This window comes from Sinohyriopsis cumingii, unplaced genomic scaffold, assembly GCF_028554795.1.
Source record: "Sinohyriopsis cumingii isolate HCF-2022 unplaced genomic scaffold, ASM2855479v2 utg000127l, whole genome shotgun sequence".
In the NCBI taxonomy this organism is placed as follows: Eukaryota; Metazoa; Mollusca; class Bivalvia; order Unionida; family Unionidae; genus Sinohyriopsis; species Sinohyriopsis cumingii.
Window position 1 is genome coordinate 7472748 of NW_028315871.1, and position 23526 is coordinate 7496273.

Consider the following 23526-nt stretch of genomic DNA (forward strand, 5'->3'; position numbering starts at 1 on the left):
AAATATATCTGACCAATAGATATTTTAGAAGCACAAAAACAGTTTTATATGGAATTGTTCAAAAGTAGAATTGCTCAGCTTGATGACGAGGCTACTCTAGAAACTCGAAATAGATTTTTTAATCACAATATTAAACTTAGTCGAGAGGAAAGAGAATCATTCGAGGGTCTGATTACAATTAATGAATTCGGTATGTCTCTAAAACGGATGGAAAATGGAAAAAGTCCTGGCTCGGATGGATTCACTGTAGAGTTCTATAAATTCTTTTGGAAGTCTCTGGGGGGATTTATATGTAGATCAATAAATTACGGATATACTGTAGGAAAACTTTCAGATTTTCAGACTCAAGGAGTCATCACATGTCTACCAAAGGAGGAAAAAGACAGAAGATATTTTAAACACTGGAGACCTATATCACTTTTAAATACTGATTATAAGATTGCTTCGGGAGCAATTGCAGCTAGGATTTAAAAGGTTCTTCCATCAATAATCAGCGATACTCAGAAAGGATATATGAAGGGTAGATTCATTGGAGAAAACACCAGACTATTATATGATATCATGGACCAACTTGAGAATGAAAACAGATATGGTTTATTATTGTTAATATATTTCGAAAAAGCCTTTGGCTCAATTAACTGGACCTTTGTGGAAGAAGCTCTACAATCTTTTAATGTTGGTGATTCCGTTTGTAAGTGGTTTAAACTGTTTTGTAATGACTCTAATAGTTGTGTTATAAATAATGGACATGTGTCATCTTTTTTTAGACTCGAAAGAGGATGTCGTCAAGGAGATCCCATTGCACCTTATTTGTTTATCATTGGGGTTGAGATTTTAGCTATAACTTTAAAGCAAAACGTGGATGTACGGGGAGTACTCTTTGACGCCAGTGAATATAAATTGGGTCAGTATGCCGATGACGCTTTTATTCTTCTTGATGGGTCTAGTTTTTCTCTTGAAGCAACTATGAATATCTTGCAAGGTTTCTCTCTATTATCGGGACTTAAATGTAACATAACAAAAACAAAAGCTATTTGGATTGGAAACATGAAATTTTCTAATGAAAGAATATGTTCCGAAATGGGCCTAATTTGGTCCTCTTCTAACTTTACACTCCTTGGCATATAATTTTCTCCAGATTTACAACAGATGGTGGAAATTAATTATATGAATAAACTAACAAAGGCAAAACGAATACTGGCAAGCTGGAGTCAAAGACATCTGTCAATAGTTGGTAAAGTAATTGTTGTAAAGACTCTTGTTCTGCCCATATTCATACATCTTTTTTCAGCACTTCCTAACCCATCAGCAAAAGTTGAAGCAGAACTAAATCGCACGTTATTTAAATTTGTATGGGGTGGAAAAGTAGAGAGAATTAAACGTGATATACTAGTTTCCCCAGAAAACGAGGGAGGACTAAATATGATACACATATTTTCATTCATTAGGTATATTAAGATAAGATGGGTTAAAAGATTGCTGGAAAAGGAAGATGGAACGTGGCAGAACTTAGTCAATACAACTATACTCAGAAATAAAAAGGATATTTGGAATTTAGGGAGGAGGAAATTAGAAGAATTTAGTAAGTTCACTAAAAACACTTTTTGGAGAGATGTAATTTTGGCAGTATCTAAATGGAAAGAAGAACCGCAAAGTCCTAAAGAGTATCTATCCATGAGTATTTTAAATTTTGTCCCCCTAAAATGATCTATCAATACAAATCCTGGACAGAAGCTGGTTTTGAAATTCTGAACGATCTAGTAGATGATCACGGTAATTTAATACCTTTTGAGATAATAAAACAAAAAAATGGAAGCAGTGATTTCTTGAAATACTTTTCCTTAATATCCAGAATTCCTAAATCATGGAAAGATGCCATAAAAAACCACCTAGTACATAATAATTTTGATAAGCAGGAGGATAAAATAACGAACTTGCGAAAACAAGATTCACTCAAGTTTGTTTACAAAGATCTTTTACAGGAAGCTAAAAGGCAACACACTGCGAAGCAAGAAACTTGGATGCAAGTATTTGATAAAAATATAAGTAGTGAGGAGTGGTCTGATATATATAGCCGGGCAAAATGCTGTACCAAGGATACCAAGTTGATCTCTTTTAACTTTAAATTAATCCATAGAATAATCGCTACTAATGATTTCCTTAAAAGAATTAACATATTTGATGACAACAAATGTACTTTCTGTAAGAGTGAAACTGAAATTATTGAGTATCTCTTTTATGACTGCAGTATTACTTCACAGTTTTGGTACCGTTTTATTGAAGTTTTTGCACCTTTTTGCCCAAATATTGTACATCTATCCAAAAAAGAAACATTTTTAGGAAGTGAACAACTGGACAGTTTGGGTAAGTTTCTGTTTATTTTTGGCAAAATATTATATTTATACTTGCAGATTCAATATGAAAAATCCTTCTATTTTTGCTTTTAAGCAAATAGTTGCAATGCATAAGAACATTGAAAAATACACTGCTAAGGTAAATAAAAAAGAGGTCTAATTTCTTCAAAAATGGACCTCAACAATGAACATTTAACTTGTCTCTGACTTGAGGGTAAACAGGAACAAAATACTGTAATATCACAAAGGCCATGTCACCTAGATTGTGTGCCATATGCATGTGTATATGCGTGTGTGTGTGTGTGTGTGTTTTCTTTTTTACTTTCTCTGTAGATTATATTTATTATCCCTAGATTATCTGATAACCAGAAATGTTTGATTGTAAGGTTACCCTGGGATGGTTCCCCGACCCATTGGTCAACCTATTACGGGGTTAATAAAAAAAAAAAAAAAATTGATTATATCAGTCACGTGTGCCGCATCTTGTCCCCGAATACTAGTATATAGGGAGTCACTCACAACAAAGCGGTCGCCTCTTATGTACAACTAGTTGAACTAGTTCATTATTCACAAGATATTATTATATTCCGACCTATGTTTTTACGAATTCGTGAATTTTTTTTATTGTATACTGCTTGAATAGGCACGTGCTCATTCATGTTTTTATTTTCCTTAAAATTGTTGAATAGTTTCGTAGCGAATTAATAGATGGAATTATACCGGAACCTGGCAAATATATCAAAAGAGAGACAATTAAGTAGGAAAGATGTGCATAGTATTCGCAAAATGCAAGTGTGTCAGGTACACTTTATTTTCTTGTGCCACAATCTATGTGAAGTACTTGATGCCATTATTCACGGTGTGGTGTTCAGAAAGAATTTGTTGCACTGTTTGAACTCTTGCACGTAGTATGACATGAAAGTTGTTTGTGTAAATTTTTAAATAAATTCCGTGATAGAGTATTTAGGAAACTTTTATTAAAATGCTATCATCAAAGATAGTTTTCTTTTCCTATACATATAAATTAGAGTCCATGCTGACTTGCAGTTCTTTCATGGCTTTGTACATGAAACATTTGACTTCTGCACACACCTTTTATGATTATTTATATGACAGCTTTGAGATACTTGTAAATGTTGCACACAATAAATTAACACAGACACTCTAAAACACACCAAGATATATAATAATTTTTGCATATATAAATTTGTAGTGAATTATATCTTGAAATCTTGCGCTGTAAAAGAATGAACAATTCAGGATTTGATCAACTTATTTAAAATCATTGAAAATAATCATTACAGGGTGATTCTCGGTTGACTAGTAACGGTATTCAAATGGAGACGTTACACAATGATCCTCTGTTGACTTGTAAATCATTGATATGGAGGCATTACAAGTTGATCCTTTGTTGACTTGTAAATCATCGATATGGAGGCATTACAAGTTCATCCTTTGTTGACTTGAAATGACATTCAAGTGGAAGATATGTATGTAGCCATACAAGGACTAAGAATACTCTAGTCTCACCTTTAGAGAAGCATAGGTTATAGGTATCATTTCCCAACCAAACAGGGACGTTGCCAGTGTTGAAGTCTTTGTGTTTAATTTTGTTTTACATTGTCGTTTGCAAGTCAGATGGGGGTTAGTGTCATCATAGTGCATATCAGGAGAGTTACCAGGTTTGTATTTTCCTGTATGAATCTAATATTACTACGTCAGCATTTTTAAATGCTTATAAATTAACATTTTCTGCCAAAAGGGATACAAAAAGGTGAATCATAAGAAAGATGTTTAATGGAGTTTTACAAAACAGTACATCTACTTTTTTTTGTAAAAACAATTTAGGCGTGTATATCTTTCTGTGGTTTGCTTATCATAAAATATGTGGTACTTTAAATAGTAAAGTGAGAAAGATGCTACATTAATCAATGATTTTATACGATTATGAAAAAAATCTAGAAACGATATATGGCAATAAAATACTATATATTAGTTGCTTATGGCCATTTACTTCGGTAGGAAGAATGAAGAGGTAGCCTTGCGGGTTTGAACGAGAGAGAGAGAGAGAGATGTTTCGACCCAGTCACATTATCAGCATTAAGAGGTTAGTGTTAGAACTGGTCGGCCTGGTGTCGGCCCGGTGTCAGGATAATGTGATTGGGTGGGACATCATGCTACATGTCTGCGGCATGAAGGCCCAGTGCTAGACATCACTATAAACTGCCACATTGCAGACATCGTAGCGATATGACTGAAAAATTGTTAAAGCTACGTTAAAAATCCAAAGCACACACTATATTTCATATATATTCCAGTGATTCTATCAACCAATAAGTTAGGTTCTAATTCTTTAAAGTATCAGAAAACGTTCTTGCAAAACATTGATAGAGGAGTTTTTATAAAGTAAATTGTAAATAAAACCTTTAAATTTGATTTATTTCTCAACCTGTCACGTTACATATGATTACAACGGAAAACTGAATGATGTTAAGTTCAAAGATGTTTTATTTGATGTAAATATGGAAAGACCAGAAATATATAGCACAAAATGCATTTCGCTAATAATATTAAGAGATATGCTTTATTTTGTACTTGTACTGTTTTGGGGTCAAAGTGTATGTTAGCTCGGTGGACTTAAACCTGGATTTTTGCATATGTAGAAAAATCTGGTTTGGTCTTTATATATAAACAAGACGAGATATATGATATGAGAAAATATTATTAACTGCATGCAGGAACGGCGTTTGGGGGTGGCAAGTGGGGCGACCGCCCCAGGCCCCGCTCTTGAGGGAGCCCCGCGGTTCAGGCCTAAGGTCATCCTTATGAGTTTGTTAAGCTATATTCTCCGGTAAACTGGAAACGCTGATACAGGCCGCACGTAATGCGCGCAAATCGCAAATGTTGATCTAGTCTAGACATAATCAGTGTTTGCAGTACCATACAAATCGAGATACCGATACTCTGGCTCAGCGCGGGCATGGTCGGCCCCAGGTCCCGCGTACTCCTAACACCGCCTCTGACTGCATGAAAGGTTCACAAAGAAATTATCAAAACAGCTGATGTGATTCATATCGTTGGAGTCTTTTAACATGGGTGCTTAAGTCCTATAGACGTTGTAGATCCCAGGCCATACACACATCAATTGACATTTACTTTAGATTATCACAAAACACATCAATAAGGTTCAAATGGTTTGGTCTCACTAGAGCGCATCCCATTTGAGCGCCGCTCAGTGAGACACTGAACATTTTTTTCTTTTTCTCATTAGGGCGCAAAAAATCTCACTAGAGCGCATTCACAATAGGGCGCGGAGAAAAAATATTAAGTTCAACAAGATTAAATTGTCATCATGTTTGATGTTATATATATATATATATATATATATATATATATATATATATATATATATATATATAACCGTCAATACACATCATTTTATACAACTATTATACCTTACACCGGTTTATTCTTTTTTGTACGCAAATAAACAAGTAGATAAAAAATGTAATGCAAATTAAAATATATAAAGTGGTCATTCCTAGCACAAACACGATATTACATTAATAAAACAGTATATATACATATATAACACAAACACAATACTGTAATAGATTGATCCTTGGTCAAGATCACTATAATTTAGAGACCATGTTATATTAACCAGTCGCAAGACCTAGTGTCTGAAGAAGGAAGTATATGTCATAAAGAAATATACCGGGAAGGAAAACAAAGAAACCAGCTACAGGGACAGTGTGAGTACGACACATCGTAAAATAATAAAATGCAAAGATCAATGATCAACTCCCCGAACGAGAATAATAAATACTTTGTTTATTCAAAATTCATTTGATTAGTTACAACGATGGGAGCATTGATTCTATTGAACTGATAACAGGTATTAGCCATATTCTGAATCAACCCATTTAAAATAAAGTTACAGTTAACAAATGTGTTTTTCAGAATGTTTTTCATTCTGAATCAACCCATTTAAAATAAATATAAAGTTACAGTTAACAAATGTGTTTTTCATTGTTTGCGCTCTAATGGGATGCACCCTAATAAGATTAGCTCTAGTAGGACAAAAATATTTTTTGCGCTCTAGTGTGATAAGCTCTAATGGTTTGCGTTCTAATGAGATGTTACCGTTCAAATTAACCCTGTTCAGTTACTTTGTTTAAAATAAATTGTATTTGCGTCTATTCAAGCGATCTGGAGAGTGTCCGCATTGTGGCAAATATTAATAAAGGCTACATGGGCTGGGTGGGTGGGTGGGGTAGATGGACGGATATGAAATCTTCGAATCTTCAAATCTTTATTTTGTTCGCCCCTACTTGTCTTGTAGCAATAAGAACAAAGGACTTAGTGATACATATAATAACAATGTACATGCCACTGTAACTATAAACCTACAGATGGCAAGAACTACATGAATGCTCAGATTTCATTATGTAGCTTTACTTTGTTTGAACAGTGATGAGATATGAGATATCTGGTTACGTATATTAAAGACTTAAGCGTTTACAGTTAAGAGTCTCCTTCCCACACCCTTGAACAATTTCATTCAGTAAGCACACACAGAATGAAAGAAATAAAGCATTTGTATATATTGTTGCGATCTCTACAGTGTCATTATTGTGGCAAATACTTAATACAGGTAATATTTTGGGATTTTTATCCATAATAAAAGATCTAGACTTTTTCATACTATGATGCAAACAAATTGGGAGAGAAACTGAGGACAAGATTATGTCAGAAATCGTCAAATGATATGTAATAATCACTATATCTCTCCAAAATTTGTTACGAATTGATCTACACTTAAAACTAACTTTTCAGACTGTGAAGGAAAGTGGTCAAATTTGGAAGCGTACATTTATTGAAACTGCGATGACAAAAGAGGGTTTAGTATGGAGATGGTAACATATTCCTTCTTTTGAGACCAGGAAAAAATTATACTTCTATGACACCGGAATTCACACGCACATAGTTAACTTTCTGAAAATAATGAGAGTTTTCTTAAGTATGGCTATGAAAATAGGTTTTTAGCATCCGCTTACTCTGAGGATACAACGCTTCATCTATCTATCTATCTATCTATCTATCTATCGCAATGGATTATTTCCAAGAGTTTGGTGCCAGAATTTATGACTTACTACTGACTATATAGTTTTCTTCCAAAATATAGCATTCATTAAGGTTTTATAATAATAATAATAATAATAATAATTGATGCGCAGATCAGGATCTTTGTTGTTTACAATTTGGCCCAACTTACTGGCGAGCTCATACGGGCTTGATTTCCCATTTGTAGTAGTAGTGACAGGACAAGTGGTAAAAGTAACGATAACGGTATCAATATTAATAGTAATAACAGTATCAAAACAACAGTAGTTACAAGTAGCAGCAGTAGCGGTAGTAGCTGTAGTAATAATGGCGGTCGTATTTGTAAAATTAGTGGCAGTAGTAATAGTTGTGGGAGGAGCAGCAGGAAAAAGAAGATTACGAGAGTCCCATTAGCAACTGTAGGACCGGAAAGACTGCTAAAATAAACAGACCAGTAGCTACCACGTTAACTAGCGAGCTAAATAGATATATAGATAAAGTCACTTTAAGTCACTGTATGTAAAGAGTTCTACAATAATCACACCAAGGGCATTGAACGTGCAGTTTTTCATTCGCACATACCGATGTTATCGAATGCGCAGATCCGATTAATGTTTACTAGGTCATTGAAGGTACCAAGCTTCATTGTTTTTCACACTGAGGTATTGAATGTACGGAGATTTGATCAGTTACGCATACCTCAAGTCAGTGAATGCACAGAAAACTGTACATTTACTCACACCAAGGTCACTGAATGCTCAATTATTTGTTCATTTACTCATACCAAGGTCAGTCAGTGCACACACAGTTGTACATTTACTTTTATATAGGTTCATCTAATATTGTCACGGAATGGTGTAAATGTTGTTAATTAAATACATGTACTCGGGTTTCGTTTCTTTTCTCTGTACAACGATACCCGAGGGTGATTATAATATGGTCTATGTATTTCGAAATCGTGAGTACGATTCGTCCTGTGCCACACGTGCAAGGTGCCTTTGATAAAGAATAACGAAAATTCTAAAGGTATAAATACGTTACTACATGTAAAGGACCTTGACAATACTAATGGTTTTGTCAGCAAGCGGCCTGCTAAAAGGATTTCGCACAACTCCAGCTGTAGGGCTAAGTGTGAGTGTTTTGATGGTAGGAATATCCGGGGTGTCCTGTGTTGTCAGAGGGTAGAAACGTCCGTGTGTCCGGAGCGTTTAAGGTGCCGGAGCGTCTAATGTCTAGCGTCCGGAATGTCAAGAGTGACTAAGGTGACCCAGCTGTAGAGCCGTCAAAGGACAGGGGGTCCGGAGGGTCAAATATTTCAAGTGTCCGGAGGGTCTAATATTTCAAGTGATCATAGTATTCCGAGGGTCCGGAGTCTATATTGGTTGTGAAATTGATTCGGAGGAGCTGTGGAGCGGATAAGGTGCACGGGTGACGGAGTGCATCTCCACACATGTATTTTTAGCTGTATGCTAAATTTGGGTTAGTAAGACCCAGTGTATTATTCAGGACTGGAAGGATAGATTGTATATCCGTTCTTGTTTAGTGACATAATTTCGCTACCTGAGCGAATACATTTTCTTTACTATGTGTAAACGCTTACATTGTTTACTATTTGAGTGAACTATATTCATCTTTCCATTATTGAATCATTTGTGAAATCATTTATCCTGTGTTTAGGGTTACTGACCTAAATTTATTTATATATTTTTTTCATCTTTGAAACTGTGCGTTTTTTGTTAAATAGATCCAATATTTGGATTATAAATACGCACACATCTTCATCATCCACTACTCATATAAATCGCCACATTATACCATATATCTGTGTCGTCAAAACGTGTTCTGTTGTTAATCCGAAATATCCCACCCGGTTATCTTGTTACAAATATGTCTGTTGTTTATTACTCACACCTTAATGAACATATAACTGTACAGTTATATGTCGTTTTAGGTGGCTTTTTCAGTTATTATTGCCTAATATTCAAAGATATGGCTATATTTATATTTGTCAATTTGATGTTTCTTGTTTGTGTTGCTCTTGAAATTAACATGAGGCATTGACACTTTCCTGGTTAAATCACATAATCCACTCACTCCATATATGTGTGTGTATATATATATATATATATATATATATATATATATATATATATATATATATATGCACATTTTTACTCGCTGGTTTTCTTGGCTATGTAAAATAAAATTCGTGTATCTTAAATACTGTTGACCTTGTATATATTAGTCATTGTTGAAATAACTTTACATTCCCATTATTTTGGTGTACGATCGATGGGTGTATTTTGGGTTATTGGTTATGCAGCTTGGCCTCACTTCAGGTATGTATCTCTCAAAAGACTGCTAGCTCCGCTTGGTTATTTTCACATTACGGACTACTGTAGTAAATTGCATCCGGGTACCCTGTGACGTCCGCTAACAGATAATTCGGATCTTTCTCTTATGTATTTGTCAAATAACTATTAGCATGCTGTGGAAAAAATGTCGAGGGTATTCAGATTATCATTAACACTAGCCGTAGGTCGGGTCGTGAAATAACCTGACAAATAGTTGTATGAATAGACATCAGTGTAACGTATTTGGTGATTAGCCTCCGGCAGAGTGCAATACATATATTATGACAGCAAAGACTGGCAATTCTCTTAATGAGACTTCCATGCAATAGTAATTCGGAATAGAGTAATCACTGGTCAGTAGCCTGGCTCGGCCCATAAGTACCGCCAAGTAAGATAGGACACCAGTCTTGGTCACGAATTACATCCAAGGCTTTCAAACTTCGCAGTTTCATTGTCTTTGAAAGAGAAAAATGCTCCGACTGTACCCAAGCAAGAACAGAATGTCAGAACCGAGCGATCCCCGCCCCCAAAATGGTATGGGTCTCAAACTCAAACCACCCTGAGGGCCGCATGAGAGTATTTTCGATGGTCCAAGGGCCGCACCACCTTTGATATCTCTCATGGCACCTTGTGACGCCAATCATTTTGCGGACCGCTTGATACAGCTTGGCGGGACGCATTCGGCCCCCGGGCCGCGTGTTTGAGACCCTTGGTATATGGCATGATTTAATATAGAAATGTGCCAATTCAGTATATTCTAGTGTTATCGTTGCGTAGAATAGCGCAAATCATTACAATAATAAACAAACAAAAGAGATTTTTTTTTTAAAATTGTAACACTGATGACCCAAGGTACCGGTTGAGGTGAATTAGAAGAAACATAGTAGAAAACTTTGTTAAATTTTTTAAGATAAATATTTTTTTTTAAATTCATTAAGTGCTTTTTCAGAGGTTGGCCTACTCTGGACAAATTCATTTTGTCTATTAGTAACTGAAAAAGTTGATGTACCTTCAACTAGGCCCCAGTTCAGGTTTATTTCTTTCAGAAGCACTTAATTGTATACTCTAAACGGTGACCTTGTATTTGCAGCAAACCACCTTTAACTGCAATATATCGTGCTAATTTATCTGTGAAAATATGTTTTCAGTGAACGAAATGTGAAACCTATTAGACATTATGTGAGAAGAATTTTTTTAATGAAACTGTTCATTTTATACCCAGTCCGATTTACAGCGGTACTGTTGTTACAAAATCTGCAATTCTTTTATAATAATCATTAAAACAACCATTGTAATAATTTGATAATTGAACTATTTGAGTGTATTTTTGTATATTTAAGTGTATTTTAGTATATTTGAGTGTATATTTAGTATAGTTCAGTTTATTTTATTACCTAGCTGCGATATGGTAGCATCAGCGTCCACGAAGTTGGGATAACAATTTTAGTACTATTTAGTAACTAGATGTGCATTTTTTCATAATTGTTATTACTTTTATTCAACAAAATATTGAATGTGCTCATGATTGCTATCTTATTTAGTTTTGTAAAGAAATGTTTATTGTTTTTCTGTCTTTGTTATTCTTACGTTCAACATTTTATAAAATAAAATAAGGTAATATGTGGAAAATACACAACAATAAATAGGATGCAATGTGTTAACAACGTCTTGTTTATGGGGGAAAATTACTAAAGAATTTAGAAACAGATCATACGCCTTGGAATTTCGTTCTAGCGGCAAGTTGATACATTGGGTAGCAGACGATTTTGTACGTGTGGGACAACTTCTTGCAAAAATGAGAAACTTGGATTAAGATGCAGAATTTTTTAAGATTTACATTTCCATCTTTTATATAATGTATTTATTTGTATGATTCTAAAGGATGCATAGTAAATCGGATTTTCTGGGTTACAGGTTTAAGAAGGTCATGGAGTGGGTATACATGTTGACATTTAGAAATCACATTTTCACGTGCATTTCGAGTCTAAATGTGGGGTATTTTTGTACACTGTATGAATATCACTTTCTTTGATACAAAATGGATTTTTGAGCCAAAATAACACGTGATCCAATGTTTACAGCAATGACGTAGCGTTGCGCAGAATTACCCGACGCGCAGAATTGGCCGACATGGTGGGTACATATGAACGGGTTGGCCTTGAAGCAGGCGGCTGGCTGCAGTAGACACCATAACACTGCTGCTACGCACATTACATGTGAAAACATCGACTCCAGCTGCCTTCCGCACACATGTGTATTAATCAGTGACAAAGGCAACATACTGTTTAATAGAGTTTTTAATATCTATATTTTTCCAGCTAATACTACATATTATTTAAGAATATTGTTACGTATATCTGATTTAATTCATATTTATTTTAATTTAATTATTTGTCAGTTTTGAATTTTTTATTCTATTATATGCTATTATAATGTAAATTTATTCACTGGAGATGATATTTTTTGCAGAAAATCGGTTGACCTTAATCATTCTTTCATAAACACCAGGTATTGACCTGGATCCTGACCTTGTTTCAAGATTAACTAGCAGCCACGTGAAAAAGTTCTGTTTTTATTTTAAAATGATTGGTGGTTGTCTAGGTCACGATAGGACTACGTAGTTTAAGAAGCAAACAATTTTTTAAACTTTTATTCTCGGAGTAAAATCATTGGTCTAATCAAGGCCATATTCTTGATTGAAACAAGATGGTCGCTATCGCTTAACCGGCCTGAAGCAGCTGTTTCTTTTTTTCTTGCCGTTTTCATGATATTTGTGCTTGTTGCCTGTGTTCATCTACGTTATTGTGTTCATTATGTATTGGCTGTTAAATTCGTATGTGTTTCTTCATCTCCTTGTTTTGGAAATGAGAACAATTAGACTTTTTCTCAGCTGTCTTGCTCCACTGTTTTTGAACAAACCGCCATCACGTGATACTCATCAGTCAACCAGTTTATGCTACGATGGGCCCTCATTAATTGCTTTAAATGATCACTCCTTGGCTCTCCACACTACATTGTGCTCTAGACTAAACGAACTGGGACTACATTCATCATTACCTAAATGTAAACAGAAGCGAAAAAGAAACGTTGTTCCAAAGCTGGCCGGCGTAGAACAGGAAGAAGAATTCCAGTTATCTCCCTTATTTCAGCTCAACAATTTAAAAAAATTTCGACAGTTAATTTAGATAACTTAATTCAAATCCTTATTAATTCGTCAGCCTTTGTGTCAACTATCCAGGAGATACCACTGCGTATTGCATTATTCAATGCCCAGTCAGTAGGACCACCGGAAAAGCGCACAGAAATAGTTAATTTTATCAACGACCAGAATATTGACGTCTTTTCCCTGAGAGAAACATAGCTACAAACATCAGGCGATGAGCCAAAGTATGCGGATCTAACACCCACTGGTTACTCCATCAAGTCGTTCCCCCGTAATTCTCGCGGAGGTGGAATTGTTGTCATCACAAAGAACTCCATGATAAAACTTCTTAACCACACCACTACATTTAATTTCGACCACACTTCGTTTAAACTAGTCCAAACCACACTTACAATGGAGCAAAGGTCAGTCTATTTTTTCTTCCTATACCGCCCTCCTCCTAGTAGAAAAAACAAGCTGGCTCTCTCTTTTTGGAGCAGTTTCCGAATCTCCTGGACTATGGAAATTCGATAGGTGGCAACCGGATTATTCTTGGAGATTTCAACTTTCACTTTGACTGTCCCGGAAACCCAAATTCATCAAAACTCATAGATTCCATTAATGTTTTGCAACCTCAAACAGTTAGTTAACCAACCTACCCATAACCATGGTCACATTTTAGATTGGATTCTTCATAGACCTGATGATAACATTCTACGGCCCTCCCTGGTATCCCATGACCTTGCATCAGATCACCTCTGCATTATATGCCATCTTGACGTATCAGTCCCTAATCCTCCACCTTTATCTGCTACTAAGAGAAACCTCCGTATGATAAATAGAACCAAACTAATGCACGACATCCAAGCTAACCTAATAACTTGCTTACCTCCTACAGCAGAACAACTTGATAACTGCCTGCGTTCATTGCTTGACAAATATGCACCAGCTACAAAGTGCAGAGTATCAATTCAAAAAGTGTTCTCCATGGTATAGCACTGTTAGGGACCAGCTTCGTACTGCTAAAAGAGACTGCCGTCAAGCTGAGAGGCTTTGGCTTTCCACCAGACTCACTATTCATAAGCAAATCTATGAAGCCGCTAAGAAGAATGTCACAAATATAGTCCATGCAGAGAAATCAGCCCACTACACTACTAAGATCATGGAAAGCTGCAGTTGCAAAGAGCTCTTCGAGATTACTAACAAGCTAATGTCAAGGAACAAATCTACACCACTTCCAACTACCTTCTCTCCAGTCGACCTTCCAGACATGTTTGCAAATTTCTTCCGTGACAAAGTACATACCATTAGAGATAAACTTGACACCACAATTTCAAGTGACTCGTCGTCACCATACAGTTGGGATACAGAATTTGAGCGGCAACCATTAGCAGCATTTGAACCTGTCTCTATGGATTTCGTACGTACAATCGTGATGAAGAGTGCACCAAAGTCATGTGAACTTGATCCAATTCCAACATCACTGCTGCTTGAGTGCTTAGATCCAGTATTGCCTTCACTTACTGATGTTATTGATACCTCTCTCTCATTTGGGGAATTCCCATCATTTTTCAAAACTGCCATTGTAAAGCCTGTGCTGAAGAAACCAACACTAGACCATAACGATTTAAAGAAATACCGCCCAGTTTCTAATCTCCCATTCATTTCAAAAATCTTAGAAAAGGTTGTTCTATCCCAGCTTGTATCTCATCTAAATTCAAGCAGTCATTTTAACAATGTACAATCTGCATATCGCCCTTACCACAGTACTGAAACTACTCTTCTAAAAGTAGTTAATGACATTCTCTCTGCGTTGGATAGCGGAAAGATTACAGTCCTCACCCTCCTTGATTTGCCTGCAGCATTTGACACAATAGGCCATGATATATTACTTCACCGTCTCCAGCATGTATCTGGCATTCATGATACAGCCTTACTGTGGTTCAAGTCCTACTTGGTCAACAGGACACAAATTGTATCTGCAAATGAAATACACTCCAGCCCAGTTGATCTATGTTGTGGTGTTCCACAGGGGTCTGTTCTTGGACCTGTTCTCTTCATTCTGTACACTCAGTCACTCTCAAGTGTCATATATCATGATCCAGTGTCTCACCAATTGTACGCTGATGACACCCAAATATACAAATCTAGCCACCCAACTGAAGTTGATGCTATCATCCAAGGTGTAGAGAGGTGCATTTCTGATGTGAAATCATGGATGACATGTAAAAAGCTGCAGATGAATGATGATAAAACTGAGGCCATTCTGATCACAACACAAAGACTTTCTCATTCACATCCTTGACCTAAAACAATAAATATCAGCAACACCAACATTAAAATCACACAATCAGTACGAAACCTAGGTGTTACTCTGGACAGTACTCTCACATTGCACCAACATGTCATGAACATATGCAAGGCTGCATATCTTGAGCTGAGAGGCATCAGCTCAATTCGCAAATATCTTTCAGTTGATGCCACTAAAACACTCGTGTATTCATTAGTACTTTCAAGACTGGACTATTTTAACTAAATTTTGTATGGTTCATCTCAATATCTGCTCCAGAAACTTCAAAAAGTTCAAAACACAGCTGCTTGGATCATACTTAGAATACTACGATCAGAGTACACCTCCACGCTGCTCTGTACCCTACACTGATTATCCATTCGATCCAGAATCAAACACAAAAGTTGTTCTCTGTGCTACGTTTCACTGTCGGACTCCAGTCCAACATACCTATGGGACTTCACCCATGTGTAAACACCAGCAAGATACTTACGCTCCTCTTCTGACAATCGTGTACTCATTATTCCAAGTATGAAAACAAAGTCATATGGACAGCGTTCTTTTGCATACCAGGGTCCAGCAACGTGGAATGAATTGCCCACTGAACTTAGACACAAAGACACAGTGATCCAATTCAAGAGTGCTCTCAAAACTCACTTATTTCGACTGCAAGAACAAACATAAAGACCTAATAATGTTTCCTACCTGAAATATTCTCAGCATGTTTTTTAATGTTTTATAATTTCATGGTGTTTGTTTTTGTATTCATATCATTATATGTTTTTCTTTATTTAATTGGTGTTGTCTGATGTTGTAAACCGCTTAGAGCTTCTAAAGATTAGACGCTATACAAAGTCCTCATTATTATTTTTATTATTATTATTACGTGATTTTTTTAATATGTAAACACGATCATGTGACCCCCCCCCCCCTTTGATTTCGCAATTTGGGGAATTTCGAAACTGCATCTTAGAATACGATAAAACCTTTGTTTTGGAAATAGATCTCTCAGTTTTCGGGCTTTTACACTTGGTATCAAGTTGTGTTCTTTTGTTGTAGCCAGCATTTTTAGTTATACTTTTCTTCAGATCGTTTCGATTTCAAGTGGATTAATTCTTTTTCCTGGGAATATTTATGTGCTCAAACAGGATTCTTGAACAGAGACATTTAGTAAAGTTTTATTCGGATTAGCGACTTTAAGGATGCTTTCATTGCTGCACACCCTGATCTGAAGGCAGATCTGGCACATAAACGTGCACAGGAGCAGTGGAACAATTGTAAATAAAATAAAGAAGTCAAAAACTTAATTCGAATGTGGCATATGAGAGCAGCAGAAAGACAATGTCGTCTGATGAGCACGTGGGCCCGCGCTGCCACGCCTAAGGCAAGTCTAAGCCAAGCATCAGATTCAACTACTTCGATGCTAACCACGTCATCTCAGGAACTTCCGTCAACTGTGGTGATAATAAATAGCGACGTTCAGTCAGAGGTGGAAGAGGCATATTCTGCTGACGTAACAACAAGAGAGACGGATGCCGAGATGCAAACGACAGCAGTAGCATGTCGAGTGAAGAAGAAAAAAACCAACGCTCTACACCAGCACAAGATGCGGCAAGCAATGAGTTAAAATCTATTAACGCACAAATGGCTAGCCTTCTACAGGTAAAAAAACAATGGACTGTGGACAGCTGATATGAAAACAAAGTCTGATGAACTCGGCAGAAAATAGGTGCAGCTGGAGAAAAAGTTAAAACGTCTGGCAGCTGAATGAGCACGCAAACAGTACTCCAGGCTTGACTTCAAGAGAAACCTGTCTGAAGTTACGGAAGAACATCCAGTCATTGGCCAGCGACTCAAAAAGTTCAGTCGGCAGAAAGTAGGAAGGCCCCCAAAGAAAATGACCAACCACAGCTGCTAAAGACAACAGTGGATATTGTATCATGTGGATCAGCTGATGATCCACGGCGATGATCTGATAAGTTTAGTAGCTGTAAAAGGTTGGATGACTTGCATGAAGCCCTCGTCCAATATGGTTTCATCATCAGTCGAACAGGAACATATCTACACCTACTTCCACGTAATTCGGTGACGACTGGAGGTAAGCGTCACGTGACCACAGTGCCTGTCAAGCTGCTTAAGGCAGCAAACAGTAAAAGGTGCAATCACGCGGATGCTCATTGTCAGCAGCTACAATCTGCTACTTGAAAGATCTGGCTGTCGCTATGGGAGAACACTATATTTCTTTTTTCTTCTTGAGCCAAGACGACAAGGCACGTGTCCCACTAGGATTACCGGTAGCAAATAAGCAGCCGCCCATTCTGATGCACATGGAGTATCGTGTGCAGCTGACAGATCACGACTGGGTTATTGCTGAACGCCACAAACTGATCCCATCAGACTATGATGCATGTGTTATAAATCCAGGGACTGTATCGTATTCAGGGCCAACTGATATCTTCATTCGTAGTAGGAAGCATGACAGTAGCACAACAATGACACGCGCTACTGATTTTGAAGAACTCAAACAACTTCCTGCTTTTCAGCCAGTTATGTGTATTAATGGATCAGTGAAGCCGATTGTGGTCATAACAGCAGATGGCTGTCCGGATGAGAACCCTCGATTTCCAAAAACACTAGCCGCAGCCTATCAAGCCTTCCATTACAACAACCTGAGTGCAATTTTCGTTGCGTGCCGTGCACCAAGGTACTCTGCCCACAACACCGTCAAACGACGCATGGCTCCTCTGTCACGCGACCTACATGATTGATTCTGCTCACAGTCATTATGATCTCATTTGGACAGCAATGGCAAGACATGTGAGGTAGAGTTGGAAAGGGCCAATTTCCAGAAGGCCGGTAAAGTGTTGGCAGAAATCTGGAGCTCAACGGTTATTTATGGATTTGATGTGATAGCATCTTTTGTATCATGTGATGCAGGAAAACTGGACATCAATCCACCGTCAGATGAGTGGTCAAGTCGTCACATTCAACAGTAGCAGTATTGCTTGCAGATTGTGAAGGGCAACAGTGAAATATGCAGTGGTCGGCGCCGCACTAACTACAATGATATATTTCCTGGACGAATTTTACATCGACGTGTTCCACGCTACAGCACAGATAAATGGATTACCTATGCACCAGTTGTCAGCAACAGTGGATCGTTTGGATCGCTTTATCAACGACTGGCTCTTTTACATCTGCAGCCTTCACACGACTTCCTGAGGATGCCATTTGATTTCTACTGTCCGTTGGTGACTGCTGATCTTGAGAAGCGCGTTTGTAATCAGGGTGGCCTGTACTTTCCGTCTCAGGCTGCGAAGCGCAATCATGCCCGTATTCACAGGCGTGCAGCAGTGAGCACACAAGCTGAAGTGGCAGACCTAGGCGCTGTAGAGCCTGAATCTGTTAGCGCTATTCTGTCAACTGCATCATCAACTTCCGCAACTGAAAGTAGTGATGATGTTCTACCAGTTGTTCGCAACTTATTTGACTGGCAACAGTCTGCGTTTGTTGAAGTGGAGTAGGACATTGACAGTCTATCGAAGTTAGGTTTCTGTGAGATGACAACTTTAGTTGTATGTTCTAAATAAAGACTGTTTAAAGAAAGAACTTTCTGTTTAATTTTTTCTTTGTTCTGAGCTATATGTTGTGTTGAGATCAGTGAGCGTTGTATTTTGAGAGCACCAGCTATTACACTTCCAAACCATAGAGCAGTGTATAATGCTAGATGCGGACGTCTGCAGCCTGGGGAGGGGGTGTGTGTAAGCCACATACGGACAAAAGCGGACAAGGGGAAGGGGTTAGGAAAACAGGTATTGTCTGCGTACGTCCTTTATGGTCAACCCCTAAGGGAATGCCGTGGCTTCCAGTCAGTTGTCGTTTTTTTAAGTATGTTTTTCAATGTTTCTGCATTATTGTTTGCCCATAGGTTCTCCTTGATATATTTTTCTTCTTGCTTCATTCACATGGCGACCAAAATTCTCATTTACCTGGCTGTCGTAATATTTAATGAAGAAAGTGTGGTCACGAATAAGCTGCTTTCTCTCCGATGATCTCGCATGAAAGACAATGGAGCTGTCCGCGTTGACCAACTCGTCGTCGCTAAAAATGTAATGCATGACCATTCTCTTACCAATCACGCCAACTTTTCTTTCGAGTTGGAATTTAATGTTTTCCTTCATATATTTTGTACGTAGCATCCAAGTTACATTCGGAAAGGATATCTCAATAGCTTTGGTCAGGGAAGGTTCTTCATCTGCATCAAATGACGTGGTTGTGTTGTCCTATTTCGACAGTAATGATGTTGTTCTCAAGTTTGTCTGCAATCTGGGAAGAAATGTTCTGTGTGTATCATAACATGCGTCTTTGTGCAAAAACATGTGGGCCCCCAAGAATGGGATGTTCATTGGCGTCTTTCTTTACGATACGCTGATTTTATAGGTATGCTATCGTTGTGAAATAAAGTCTTTCCAAATTAAAAGTCCGGTCAGTTCCAGTCATTTGTCCTTTTTTCCCCTAAAACGTTGTAAGTCTATTATTTGGCTGCTGGTATATAATATAATGGATGGCACTTTTTCTCTGTCGTGTATTATTCGCTTTATAAACGGATGTTTCCGGCACATGCCAGTTACCTCTAACAGTGGGTCGGCAGTATTTTTTGAGTATTTTGTTTTTTAGTTTTGCTATTTTCTTTTACATTCTTCACGATACATTTTGTTCCTTACTTAATAGAAGTCCTGTGGTCCATTTAACGAGTCGTCTCGCTTTAATTCGTAATAAACTTTCCAAGGTTTTTGAGTGGAGCAGTCTATTTTATATTTTATCCACTGTTTTCGGATTTGTTCTCACGTATGACCGATTGAAATATTGTTGAAGAAACACTAACTGTTGAAATTAACCTACTACCAGGTAACCCATGCCTCTTACCGACACTAGAAACTGTTGTAAATGTCACGCAAATATTCATATTCATTTGATATTTTCATATTTATTTTAGAGAGAGAGATACCGATGTCGAATTTTTCCACGTATCTAAGTTTTCTGTCACGAATATTGGCGCAAAACGCATACCGAATTCGACCGATTGACGAAATAAGACACTGCAGTTCTTACAATTTGTAAAGTTGCAGTTGTCACCAGAACATTCTGTTCAAAATAATACTAATTTTGGACACATGGGATACTACCGCTGTGTTTTCATGACTCTCGATATGTCGACCCATTCTGAGCATGGCTATGAATAGATGTAATGCTAATGCAATGGATTTTGGAATTTGGAAATACAACTCATTACATTGGACTCTTTCTGTCAGCATTTAAGCCGTGGGACTAGGTCTGATTTATAGCTGGTTTTACAAACTTCAACGTAACAATGCCAAAATGGCATAATATATTAAGCAAACTAAGCCGATCTTGTAAAATAAAAACAAAATCAGTAAAAAGCTCAACATTTTATATATAAAAAACTAAACTATTATGGAGAAGCAACTGTGAATAGTATATAATGTGTTTATAACGTTTCGTTTATGGGAAAATATTACTAAAGAAGTTAGAAACAGACTATAAAACCAGGAATTTCTTGAGAATCCGTTCGAGCGGCAAGTTGTCAAGTTGGATAGCAGACGATAAAGTAGATGTGGGACAACTTCCAAACTTAGAAACTTGGAGTAAGATGTAGTATAGTTCTAAGGTAAACTTTTCTATCTTTTAAATAATATATTTATTTGAACGATTCTAAATGAGAAGCATTAAATTGGTGTTTCTGTGTTACAAGTTCAAGAAATGTCATGGGATGGGTATTCGTGTTGACATTTAGAAATCATATTTTCATATGCATTTAAAATAGAAATGTGGAATATTTTTGTACTCTTTATGAATATCACTTTCCTTAATTAAAGGACGATCGTTCTTTCTTGATACAAATTGGATTTTCGACCAGAAATAACACGTGATCCAATGTTTACGGAAATTACTTATCGCTCTGCAGAACTGGCCGACACGGTGAGTATACATACCACCACTCACATTTTATGAGATAAAATTTAGTTAACATATTTATAAAAGGTGGTGTGAAGTCTATTTGTGGTGGTTTATGCTGGTTTGCGGTAAACACACAGGCCGCTCTAAAGAACGATATCTACGACTGTGAACCAACAAATGTTGGCCAAGGAACAGAGCTAGCAGTAGACACGTAGGATTCAAGACAAGTAAAATATCAAAAACAGCAAAATCGGATTGGATAGCAACTATCTTGAACTGCATGAGGCTGTTTAGTGAACACTGTTTTCAGAACTATCGCAGAGGTAATAGGGCTTGCATACACACTGTGATGATTACTTTGTGTTAAAAATGACCTTTCGACATAAACAAAATCAGATATCCGCTGTCCTACGTAAAGATCTGACGACGACCGCTTAAGGGTCATGTTCTGGTGACCTTTGAATTAGCCAATGGAAATGCAACTTTCAAAAATCTGAAAGTGAATCAATTCGTTCGGTACACATTCATGCTCTTCATCCACATTGCTCTGTCTCCAAACTCGAAGATATAAGACTTCATCTGATTAGTTGATAAAATTAGCAATTATGGCAACAGCATAGTCTACCAGAATATGACCCATCATTTCAAACCAGAATTTAACAGTCATTTGGGCTGGGAACGAATTAGTCATTGTGAAGCATCGTGCTGACAAGTTGTAGCAATAACTCCGGAAGCCACTCATGATTTGGCGGGAAAATCTTGGTACATTCAAGGACAGTAAGTTTCGTAAAGGTCAGTGAGTTATTTGCTCGATTGTTGCAGATTGTTACGGCATTGTAATTGTAATTATGTGCAGTATGTATATTTACTTACTAGAATCGTTAGTACGTAGAATTACCTTAGTATTGTTTAATTTACATGCGTACTTGATAAATGAGCTATGATTATGTAGACTGCTCGCTCGTCAGAATTAATATTGTAATTCGCTATTTAGTTACTTCGTGGTAAACTTGTGTATTTATTTATGTGATATTCTAGATTTTGCAATTGTTGAATTTAATTGTAACTTTGGAAATGGTTGCAGTGTGCAAAATTTAAATAATATGGATCTTTGAATATTTGTGTACTCTTGTGGGAGTTTAATGTACAGAAATGCGTCTGATTGTTGTGATATTGTTGAGAATAATGAGATTAAATTTGGTGATTTCTGTATGATAAGTAGGATACCGCTCTTATTGCAACGTTGATTCTATAAGAACGTGTGGGTTTTCGATGTGCACGAATACGTAACCGAAGATGTAGATAGCCTTTATCTGATTATTGATTGTTGATGTAGTGTGAGGCGAGATGGCTAATACAAATGTTAAACTCCTTGTGTTTTTCGTAGGAAGCTTTTGGGGACAGAACTACAGGTGGCTTATAAGACTGGTTGTACGGTGGTTTTGACACTGTTGCATGTTGTCTATTTTTGGGGAAGGTGATTATCAGTGATTGGGTCCACGGCGATGGCCATACTCCTGTTTGGAAGATCTTGTTGCAGATGGTTGTGAGGGCACTATAAGTACACACAATTATCCAAGCTTCATCCAGTTCTCTACAAGTGTTAACTTCTTTATGATGGCAACACAGCTTATTGAATTTATTGATTTTTATATTGCAGATTGGTGATAAGCAAAATTAATTCTATTAAATACACCAATAAAGTAATTATCTAATATAAAAATGAATAATAGAAGATAGTGAATTGATCAAGGAGAAATAGCAACACATCATTTCACTTAGAAATTATTGTTTCAAATCTGGAATGTAAAGTTTATTTAATTTTTTCATGGTTAGGATTACAGCATCTGAGGTAATCGTGTCTATCTCCTGACAAATCACAAAAGCAAGTGCTCGAAATCTAAGCTTAATATGCCAGTGAACATCTCCTTAATGTACCTTCCGTTTACGTCTCAGTAGCAAGTGCTACACTGGATTATCTATATGTGAAGTTAACAAAATTATCACTTTATCTTTCTCCAATTTCATACTAAAACATTAGTAAAGAGTGTAATTAATTGTAGCTGCTCAAAAGTCAAGACTGATATTCTTACTTATGTGCTTAATGGGATATATTTGTTTGTACCTGTAAGATAGGATATATTTGTATGTACCTAAGGTTGTGGTCTAAGGTTGATATTGCCCGGGGTGGGAGTGGAAGACAAGCGCCCCAATCCTCCAAAAAATGTCCCATATGGCTTGCGTCTCTGATTGCCTCTGTCAACTAAAATCGAGCTCCTGGCCTTCGCGAGTGGCTTAGAT

General features: G+C 37.0%; 1 protein-coding gene across 3 annotated transcripts in view; it reads left to right on the plus strand.

The window, feature by feature from the left end:
• The first annotated feature begins 3907 nt into the window (after nucleotides 1–3907).
• The window catches only part of LOC149774883 (uncharacterized), a 99093-nt gene continuing 79474 nt past the window's right edge, over nucleotides 3908–23526 (plus strand). For 2 of the 3 annotated variants that reach the window (XM_089944695.1, XM_089944693.1), the window contains exon 1: nucleotides 3908–4036. The gene's annotated coding sequence lies outside the window, so the exon portion shown is untranslated. Of the gene's footprint in view, nucleotides 4037–21143; nucleotides 21247–23526 lie in introns of all 3 variants that reach the window. The other variant, XM_089944694.1, reaches the window with a different exon arrangement.